The sequence below is a fragment of the Syngnathus scovelli genome, chromosome 2 (assembly GCF_024217435.2).
Source record: "Syngnathus scovelli strain Florida chromosome 2, RoL_Ssco_1.2, whole genome shotgun sequence".
Lineage (NCBI taxonomy): Eukaryota > Metazoa > Chordata > Actinopteri > Syngnathiformes > Syngnathidae > Syngnathus > Syngnathus scovelli.
Window position 1 is genome coordinate 26,234,374 of NC_090848.1, and position 10,627 is coordinate 26,245,000.

A 10,627-nucleotide genomic window follows, 5' to 3' on the forward strand; every position below is an offset into this window, starting at 1 on the left:
TTAGGAAAAAGGAACATGAGAAACTTGAGAAATATCAAGGGCTCAGAGAAGAGCTGGAGAAGACCTGGAGAGTTAAGACTTCAGTGGTACCTGTGGTCATTGGAGCACTAGGAGCAGTAACCCCCAAACTGGAGGAGTGGCTGAAACAGATCCCAGGAAAAACATCTGACATCTCAGTCCAGAAAAGTGCAGTACTAGGAACAGCAAAGATACTGCGTAGAACCCTCAAGCTCCCAGGCCTCTGGTAGAGGACCCGAGCTTGAAGGGAAAAAGAGACCACCCACGGGGGGTGAGGAAAAATTTTTATATATATATATATATATATATATATATATATATATATATATATATATATATATATATATATATATATATATATATATATATATATATAGCCTCGGCCGGCTTAAAGAGTGAGGAGGAAAGCACCCGGAGAACCGGCTGGAAGTCTTCTGGAAGCTCAGCGGGCCATGGTAAATGCTTAGCCGAGGTGCTGGAAGCCTCCTCAGGCCTCAAAAGTGAGGAGGAATGCACCCCCGAGAACCGGCTGGAAGTCCCCTGGGTCCTCCACGAACCGTTAAAAAGATGTCGAGTGAGCCTACCTTAAGAGAGTCATAGTTACTCCCACCGTTTGGCCGGCGGTGTAATTTCTCGCCGTGTCCGCCAGAGGGAGGCAGTTCCCTGCTACAGCGGCACCGGCAGCCTCCGAATGTCTCCCCGAGCGCTTGAAAGTCCGCACAGGGGGAGAAGCGGGACGTGCAAGGTATCGGATGGAGCTGGACGGTTCCAGGCGCCGCTCGTCGTGCGTGCGCGGCCCGCTTATAAAGTGCCGATCCGCTCGGCTGGAGCTATTTTCGGCCACCCGGCGCGAGTGCACGGCCTCCCGGTGGTGCCAGGCGGCGTGCGTGAGTGCGCCAGCCGCTGGAAGTCGAATAAGGCTCCGCGATCTCCTCCGCGCTTCTTATACAGTGCCGATCCGCTCAGCTGGAGCTTTTTTCGGCCACCTGGCGCGTGCGCACGGCCTCCCGGGTGGCGTGCGTGAGTGCGCCGGCCGCCGGAAGTCGAATGAGAATCCAGGATCTCATCCGCGGTGCTTATAAAGTGCCGATCCGCTCGGCTGTAGCTATTTTCGGCCACCCGGCGCGAGTGCACGGCCTCCCGGTGGTCGTGGGCGGCGTGCGTGAGTGCGCCGACCGCCGTAAGTCGAATAAGGCTCCGCGATCTAATCTGCGGTGCTTATAAAGTGCCGATCCGCTCTGCCGGAGCAATTTTCGGCCACCCGGCGCGAGCGCACGGCCTCCCAGTGGTCCCGGGCGGCGCGCGTGAGTGCGCCGGCCGCCGGAAGTCGAATAAGGCTCCGCGATCTCATCCGCGGTGCTTATAAAGTGCCGATCCGCTCGGCTGCAGCTATTTTCGGCCACCCGGCGCGAGCGCACGGCCTCCCAGTGGTCCCGGGCGGCGTGCGTGAGTGCGCCGGCCGCCGGAAGTCGAATGAGGCTACGTGATCTCATCCGCGGTGCTTATAAAGTGCCGATCCACCCGGCTGGAGCTATTTTCGGCCACCCGGCGCGAGTGCTTGGCCTCCTGGTGGTCCCGGGCGGCCTGCGTGAGTGCGCCGGCCGCCGGATGTCGAATGAGCCTCCGCGATCTCATCCGCGGTGCTTATAGAGTGCCGATCCGCTCGGTTGGAGCTATTTTCAGCCACGTGCCGCGTGTGCACCGCTTCCCGGTGGTGCAGGAAGGCGTGCGTGAGTGCGCCGGCCGCTGGAAGTCAAATAAGGCTCAATCGAATGAGGCTCCGCGATCTCATCTGCGGTGCTTATACAGTGCCGATCAGCTCGGCTGGAGCTATTTTCGGCCACCTGGCACGTGCGCACGGCTTCCCGATGGTGCCGGGCGGCGTGCGTGAGTGCGCCATCCGGATGAAAATCGAATAAAGCTCCACGATCTCATCCGCGCTTCTTATAAAGTGCTGATCCGCTCGGCTGGAGCTATTATCGGTCACCCGGCGCGTGCGCACGGCCTACCGGTGTTCCCGGGCGGCGTGCGTGAGTGCGCCGGCCACCGGAAGTCGAATAAAGCTCCGCGATCTCATCCGCGGTGCTTATAAAGTGCCTATCCGCTCGGCTGGAACTATTTTCGACCACTTGACGCGTGCGCACGGCCTACCGGTGGTCCCGGGCGGCGTGCATGAGCGCGCCGGCCACCGGAAGTCGAATAAGGCTCCGCAATCTCATCCGAGTTGCTTATAAAGTGCTGATCCGCTCGGCTGGAGCTATTTTCGGCCAACCGGCGCGTGCGCACGGCCTACCGGTCGTCCCGGGCGGCGTGCATGAGTGCACCCGCCGCTGGAAGTCGAATGAGGCTCCGCGATCTCATCTGTGGTGCTTATAAAGTGCCGATCCGCTCGGCTGGAGCTATTTTCGGCCAAATGGCGCGTGCGCACGGCTTCCCGTTACCGGGCGGCGTGCGTGAGTGCGCCGGCCGCCGGAAGCCGAATGAGGCTACGCGATCTCATCTTCGGTGCTTATAAAGTGCCCATCCACTCGGCTGGAGCTATTTTCGGCCACCCTGCGCGAGCGCACGGCCTCCTGGTGGTCCCGGGTTGCGTGCGTGAGTGCGCCGGCCGCCGGAAGTCGAATGAGGATCCGCGATCTCATCCGCGGTGCTTCTAAAGTGCCGATCCGCTCGGCTGGAGCTATTTTCGCCGAAATGGCGCGTGCGCACGGTTTCCCGTAACCGGGCGGCGTGCGTGAGTGCGCCGGCCGTCGGAAGTCGAATAAAGTCAAAGTCAAAGTCAAAGTCAAAGTCAAAGTCAGCTTTATTGTCAATTTCTCCACATGCCAAAGACACACAAAGAAACCGAAATTTCGTTCCCCCCTATCCCACGGTGACAAGACATGGCTCACAACAGACAAACAAGTAAACAAGTATAACAAGAGCGTGCTGAATAAATAATGAATAAATAACACAACAATAAATGAATAAATCAATAAATAAATAAATAAGAGGAGCAGAAAAAAAAGGAGCAAGTGCGCGTACAGCAGACATTCCCGAAAATAGCGCAACAGTGCCGCACGCTACGCAGAAGGGGGTAGCGAGTTCAGGGCCCTAACAGCCTGGAGAAAGAAGCTGTTGGCGAGTCTGGTGGTGCGGGAGCGCAGGCTCCTGTACCTCTTCCCAGTGGGCAGAAGGTCAAACAAAGAGTGAGCCGGGTGACTCACATCTCTGGCAATCGAGGTTGCCTTGTGGGCGAGATGGGAGGTGTAAATGTCCTTCAGGGAGGGGAGCGAAGCACCAATAATCTTACCAGCCGTATTCACTATGCGCTGCAGGGCCTTCAAGTTCTGATCAGTGCAGTTACCACCCCAGACAGTGATGCAACTGGTGAGGACGCTCTCAATGGTGCCATGGTAGAATGTAGACAGGACTGCCTGAGGAGCACATGCACGCCTGAGCTTCCGCAGGAAGTACAGGCGGCGCTGAGCTTTCTTTGCCAGTGACGAGGTGTTTGCGGACCAGGAGAGGTCCTCACTGATGTGCACCCCCAGGAACTTGGTGCAGCTCACCCTCTCCACCACAGCACCGTCGATGATCAGCGGCAGGTGTGTTGTGTGACCCTTCCGGAAGTCAACAATCATTTCCTTGGTCTTATTGACGTTCAGCAGGAGGTTGTTGTCCCTGCACCACGTGGTCAGAAGGTCAACTTCCGACCTGTACCGAGTCTCGTCGCCCTTCGTGATGAGACCCACCAGAGTCGTGTCGTCAGCAAACTTCACGATGCGGTTGTCGCTGTAGGTCGCAGTGCAGTCATGCGTCAGCAGGGTGAAGAGCAATGGACTGAGCACGCAGCCCTGGGGGGCCCCCGTGCTCAGCGTGATGCTGGCGGAGATTTTGTCGCCAACACGCACCACCTGAGGCCTCTGACAGAGGAAGTCCAGTATCCAGTTGCAGAGGGAGGTACTGAGGCCCAGCTCGTCGAGTTTGCAGATGAGTCGCTGCGGCACAATGGTGTTGAAGGCAGAGCTGAAGTCCACAAACAGCAACCTCGCATATGAGTCCTTTCTCTCCAGGTGGGTGAGGGCCGAGTGGAGGGCAGAGCAGATGGCATCCTCAGAGGACCGCTTGGCACGGTACGCAAACTGGAAAGGGTCAATGGTGGGGGGGAGAACGGACTTGATGTGCTCCATGACCAACCGCTCAAAGCACTTCATGATGATGGGCGTCAGTGCCACAGGGCGGTAGTCATTGAAGCAGGACGGTGCAGGTTTCTTCGGCACAGGAACGATGGTGGCAGCCTTGAAACACGAGGGGACGATGGCCTGCTGCAGGGAAACGTTAAAGATGTCTGTGAAGACACCCGACAGCTCCCCAGCGCAGTCCTTCAGCGCTCGACCCGGGATGTTGTCAGGGCCCGCCGCCTTACGGGTGTCAATAGCGGCAAGCGCCCTCCTCACACCGTCGGCAGAGAGGCGCAGGGGCTGCTCGTGTGGGGGGGGAGTGGTCTTCAGCGGGCAAGTGCTGTTCTGGGCGTCGAAGCGAGCAAAGAAGCGGTTCAGATCGTTCAGCAGACGGACGTCGCCCTCACAGCTCCTCGGCGCGGGCTTGTAGTCCGTGATGGTCTGAATGCCCCGCCAAAGGCTACGTGCGTCCTTGCTGTCCTTGAAGTGGGTGGAGACCTTGCACGAGAACGCCTTCTTCGCTTCTTTGATGCCTCGGGACAGGTCGGCCCTCGCTGTCCTCAAGCCAGCCTCATCCCCCACTCTGAAAGCCTTGTCCCTGGCCCTCAACAGTCTGAGGACAGCACCCGTCAGCCACGGCTTCCAGTTCGCGCGAGTGACGACGGATAAGGCTCTGCGATCTAATCTGCGGTGCTTATAAAGTGCTGATCCGCTCGGCTGGAGCTAATTTTGGCCACTTGGCGCGTGCACAAGGCCTACCGTAACCGGGCGGCGTGCGTGAGTGCTCCGGCCGCCGGAAGTAGAATGAGGCTACGCGATCTCATCCGCGGTGCTTATAAAGTGTCGGTCTGCTCAGGTGGAGCTATTTTCGGCCACCCGGCGCGAGCGCACGGCCTCCCAGTGGTCCCGGGCGGCTTGGGTTAGTGCGCCGGCCGCCGGAAATCGAATGAGGCTCCGCGATCTCATCCGCGGTGCTTATAAAGTGCTGATCCGCTCGGCTGGAGCTATTTTCGGCCACCCGGCGCGTGTGCACGGCCTCCCAGTGGTCCCGGGCGGCGTGCGTGAGTGCCCCGGCCGCCGGAAGTCGAATAAGGCTCCTCTCATCCGTGGTGCTTATAAAGTGCCAATACGCTCGGCTGCAGCTGTTTTCGGCCACGCGGCGCGTGCGCACGGCCTCCCGGTGGTCCCGGGCAGCGTGCGTGAGTGCGCCGGCCGCCGGAAGTCGAATGAGTCTCCGTGCTCTCATCCGCGGTGCTTATAAAGTGCCGATCCGCTCGGCTGGAGCTATTTTCGGCCAAATGGCGCGTGCGCACGGCTTCCCATAACCAGGAGGCGTGCGTGAGCGCGCCGGCCGCCGGAAGTCGAATGAGGCTACGCGATCTCATCCGCGGTGCTAATAAAGTGCCGGTCCACTCGGCTGGAGCTATTTTTGGCCACCCGGCGCGAGTGCACGGCCTCCCGGTGGTCCCGGGCGGTGTGCGTGAGTGCGGCGGCCGCCGGAAGTCAAATAAGGCTCCGCGATCTCATCCGCGGTGCTTATACAGTGCCGATCCGCTCGGCTGGAGCTATTTTCGGCCACCTGGCGCGTGCGCACCACTTCCCAGTGGTGCCGGGCGGCGTGCGTGAGTGCGCCATCCGCTGGAAATCAAATAAGGCTCCGCGATCTCATCCGCGCTTCTTATAAAGTGCTGATCCGCTCGGCTGGAGCTATTTTCGGCCAACTGGCGCGTGCGCACGGCCTACCGGTGTTCCCGGGCGGCGAGCGTGAGTGCGCCGGCCACCGGAAGTCGAATAAGGCTCCGCGATCTCATCCGCGGTGCTTATAAAGTGCCGATCCGCTCGGCTGGAGCTATTTTCGGCCACCTGGCGTGTGTGCACAGCCTCCCGGTGGTCCCGGGTGGCGTGCGTGAGCGCGCCGAACGCCGGAAGTTGAATGAGGCTCCTCGATCTCATCCGCGGTGCTTATAAAGTGCTGATTCGCTCGGCTGGAGCTATTTTCGGCCACCCGGCGCGTGTCCACGGCCTACCGGTCGTCCCGTGCGGCGCGCGAGTGCACCAGCCGTCGGAAGTCGAATAAGCCTCCGCGATCTCATCCACGGTGCTTATAAAGTGCCGATCCAATTGGCAGGAGCAATTTTCGGCCACCTGGCGCGTGCGCACCACTTCCCAGTGGTGCAGGGCAGCGTGCGTGAGTGCGCCGGCCTCCGGAAGTCAAATGAGGCTACGTGATCTCATCCGCGGTGCTTATAAAGTGTCGGTCCGCTCGGGTGGAGCTATTTTCGGCCACCCGGCGCGAGCACACCACCTCCCGGTGGTCCCAGCGGCGCGCGTGAGTGCGCCGAACGCCGGAAGTTTAATAAGGTTCCACGATCTCATCCGCGGTGCTTATAAAGTGCTGATCCGCTCGGCTGGAGATATTTTCGGCCGCCTGGCGCGTGTGCATGGCCTCCTGGTGGTCCCGGGCGGTGTGCATGAGCGCGCCGGCCGCCGGAAGTCGAATGAGGTTCCGCGATCTCATCCGCGGTGCTTATAAAGTGCTGATCCGCTCGGCTGGAGCTATTTTCGGCCACCTGCCGCGTGTGCACGGCCTCCTGGTGGTCCCGGGCGGCGTGCATGAGCGCGCCGGCCGCCGGAAGTCGAATGAGGCTCAGCGATCTCATCCGCGGTGCTTATAAAGTGCCGATCCGCTCGGCTGGAGCTATTTTTGGCCACCTAGCGCGTGCGCACGGCCTCCCGGTGATCCCTGGCGGCGTGCATGAGTGCACCGGCCGCTAGAAGTCGAATAAGGCTCCGCAATCTTATCTGCGGTCCTTATAAAGTGCCGATCCTCTCGGCTGGAGCTATTTTCGGCCACCTGGCGCGTGCGCACGGCCTCCCGGCGGTGCTGGGCGGCTCGCGTGAGCGCACTGGCTGCTCCAAGTCCCGCGGAGGACCATCAGAGCTCCACGACGCCGGCCGGTTGAGCCTAATAGTAATCACTCGGACCTGCTGGAACATTATTCGGCCACATCGCTTGTGCGCATGGCCTCCCGGTGTTCCCGGTCGCCTCCACGAACCGTTAAAAAAATGTCAAATAAGCCTACCTTAAGAGAGTTTATTTAGTACTGAAAAAATATGAATAGCAATAAAATTTGCTAGCAATATCTCTATTTTTAATTTAGTATTGACATATGAATTCGATGCACGATTTGTCTTTGCGGGCCTTGTAAAATTATGTGGCGGGCCGTATCTGGCCCCCGGGCCTTGATTTTGACACCTGTGATATGTTAATACGTTAATATATAACATACTAAAAAATCTCATGAGTACCAACAAGATTTTTGACTTTTTCATTTTAATTGTGCCAATTCGCCTATATTAAAAGCAAACTAATGAAAATTGCCGCTGTGATTTAATTATTTTAACAAGCCATGTAACTTCAAAGTCAAAGTCAAAGTCAAAGTCAAAGTCAGCTTTATTGTCAATTTCTCCACATGCCAAAGACACACAAAGAAACCGAAATTTCGTTCCCCCCTATCCCACGGTGACAAGACATGGCTCACAACAGACAAACAAGTAAACAAGTATAACAAAAGCGTGCTGAATAAATAATGAATAAATAACACAACAACAACAATAATAAACAACAATAAATAAATAAATAAATAAATAAATAAATAAATAAATAGGAGGAGCAGAAAAAAAAAAGGAGCAAGTGCGCGTACAGCAGACATTCCCGAAAGTAGCGCAACAGTGCCGCACGCTACGCAGAAGGGGGTAGCGAGTTCAGGGCCCTAACAGCCTGGAGAAAGAAGCTGTTTGCGAGTCTGGTGGTGCGGGAGCGCAGGCTCCTGTACCTCTTCCCAGAGGGCAGAAGGTCAAACAAAGAGTGAGCCGGGTGACTCACATCTCTGGCAATCGAGGTTGCCTTGCGGGTGACATGGGAGGTGTAAATGTCCTTCAGGGAGGGTAGCGAAGCACCAATAATCTTACCAGCCGTATTCACTATGCGCTGCAGGGCCTTCAAGTTCTGTTCAGTGCAGTTACCACCCCAGACAGCGATGCAACTGGTGAGGACGCTCTCAATGGTGCCACGGTAAAATGTAGACAGGACTGCCTGAGGAGCACATGCACGCCTGAGCTTCCGCAGGAAGTACAAGCGGCGTTGAGCTTTCTTTGCCAGTGACGAGGTGTTTTCGGACCAGGAGAGGTCCTCACTGATGTGCACCCCCAGGAACTTGGTGCAGCTCACCCTCTCCACCACAGCACCGTCGATGATCAGCGGCAGGTGTGTTGTGTGACCCTTCCGGAAGTCAACAATCATTTCCTTGGTCTTATCGACGTTCAGCAGGAGGTTGTTGTCCCTGCACCACGTGGTCAGAAGGTCAACTTCCGACCTGTACCGAGTCTCGTCGCCCTTTGTGATGAGACCCACCAGAGTCGTGTCGTCAGCAAACTTCACTATGCGGTTGTCGCTGTAGGTCGCAGAGCAGTCATGCGTCAGCAGGGTGAAGAGCAATGGACTGAGCACGCAGCCCTGGGGGGCTCCCGTGCTCAGCGTGATGCTGGCGGAGATTTTGTCGCCAACACGCACCACCTGAGGCCTCTGACAGAGGAAGTCCAGTATCCAGTTGCAGAGGGAGGTACTGAGGCCCAGCTCGTCGAGTTTGCAGATGAGTCGCTGCGGCACAATGGTGTTGAAGGCAGAGCTGAAGTCCACAAACAGCAACCTCACATATGAGTCCTTTCTCTCCAGGTGGGTGAGGGCCGAGTGGAGGGCAGAGCAGATGGCGTCCTCAGAGGACCGCTTGGCACGGTACGCAAACTGGAAAGGGTCAATGGTGGGGGGGAGAACGGACTTGATGTGCTCCATGACCAGCCGCTCAAAGCACTTCATGATGATGGGCGTCAGTGCCACAGGGCGGTAGTCATTGAAGCAGGACGGTGCAGGTTTCTTTGGCACAGGAACGATGGTGGCAGCCTTGAAACACGAGGGGACGATGGCCTGCTGCAGGGAAACGATAAAGATGTCCGTGAAGACACCCGACAGCTCCCCAGCACAGTCCTTCAGCGCTCGACCCGGGATGTTGTCAGGGCCCGCCGCTTTACGGGTGTCAATAGCGGCAAGCGCCCTCCTCACACCGTCGGCAGAGAGGCGCAGGGGCTGCTCGTGCGGGGGGGGAGTGGACTTCAGTGGGCAAGTGCTGTTCTGGGCGTCGAAGCGAGCAAAGAAGCGGTTCAGATCGTTCAGCAGACGGACGTCGCCCTCACAGCTCCTCGGCGCGGGCTTGTAGTCCGTGATGGTCTGAATGCCCCGCCAAAGGCTACGTGCGTCCTTGCTGTCCTTGAAGTGGGTGGAGACCTTGCACGAGAACGCCTTCTTCGCTTCTTTGATGCCTCGGGACAGGTCGGCCCTCGCTGTCCTCAAGCCAGCCTCATCCCCCGTTCTGAAAGCCTTGTCCCTGGCCCTCAACAGTCTGAGGACAGCCCCCGTCAGCCACGGCTTCCAGTTCGCGCGAGTGACGACGGATTTTGAGCAAGTCACATCATCGATGCACTTTGTGATGTAAGAGGTAACAGAGTCAGTATACTCCTCTATGTCCGTCCAATCGTTGTAGGTGGCTGCCTGCTTAAATAAGTCCCAGTCAGTGGTGTCGAAGCAGTCACGAAGTGCATCGGAGGCACCCTCCGGCCACACTCGAACCTGCCTCCGAACCGGCCTGGATGCCTTTACCAATTGTCTGTATGCGGGCAAAAGCAAAACGGTGAGATGGTCAGAAAGCCCCAGATGGGGGAGGGGGGTGGCTTTGAAAGCTCCCTTTTGCGCCGAGTAGACTAGGTCCAGGACGCTGTCTCCACGTGTCGGAAAGGGAACATGCTGGTGAAGCCTCGGGAAAACAGACTTCAGGTTGGCATGATTGAAGTCTCCAGCGAAGATGGTGAAACCGTCAGGGTGCGCTGTTTGCTGTTCACTGACAGCCTGGTACAGTTCACCAAGCGCCGCGATCCTGTCTCCTTCGATGTTGGAAGGCGGGATGTATACCGCGACTAGCAGAATCGCGGTAAATTCCCTCGGCAGATAAAAAGGACGGCACTTAATGATCACAAACTCCACGAGCGGCGAGCAGTGCTTACATACCACCACAGAGTCCCGGCACCATTCTTCTCGGATGTAGACGCATATTCCACCTCCACGCGACTTTCCCCCTCGTACAATGGCACGGTCCGCCCGATAGCACGCTAGCCGCTCCAGGTGCACTGCAGAGTCCGGAATGTTGTCACTCAACCAGGTCTCGGTGAACACAAGCACACAGCAGTTCCGCACCGTCCGGTTCGTAGAACTCAGCAGGCGAACGTAATCCATTTTGTTGTCCAGCGATCGAACATTCGCCAGTCGCGCTGGGTTGGCCGCCAGCCTGGCCCGGACGCCTCCGCGCTTGCCCCTCTTTTGCCTCCTCGCACACCGT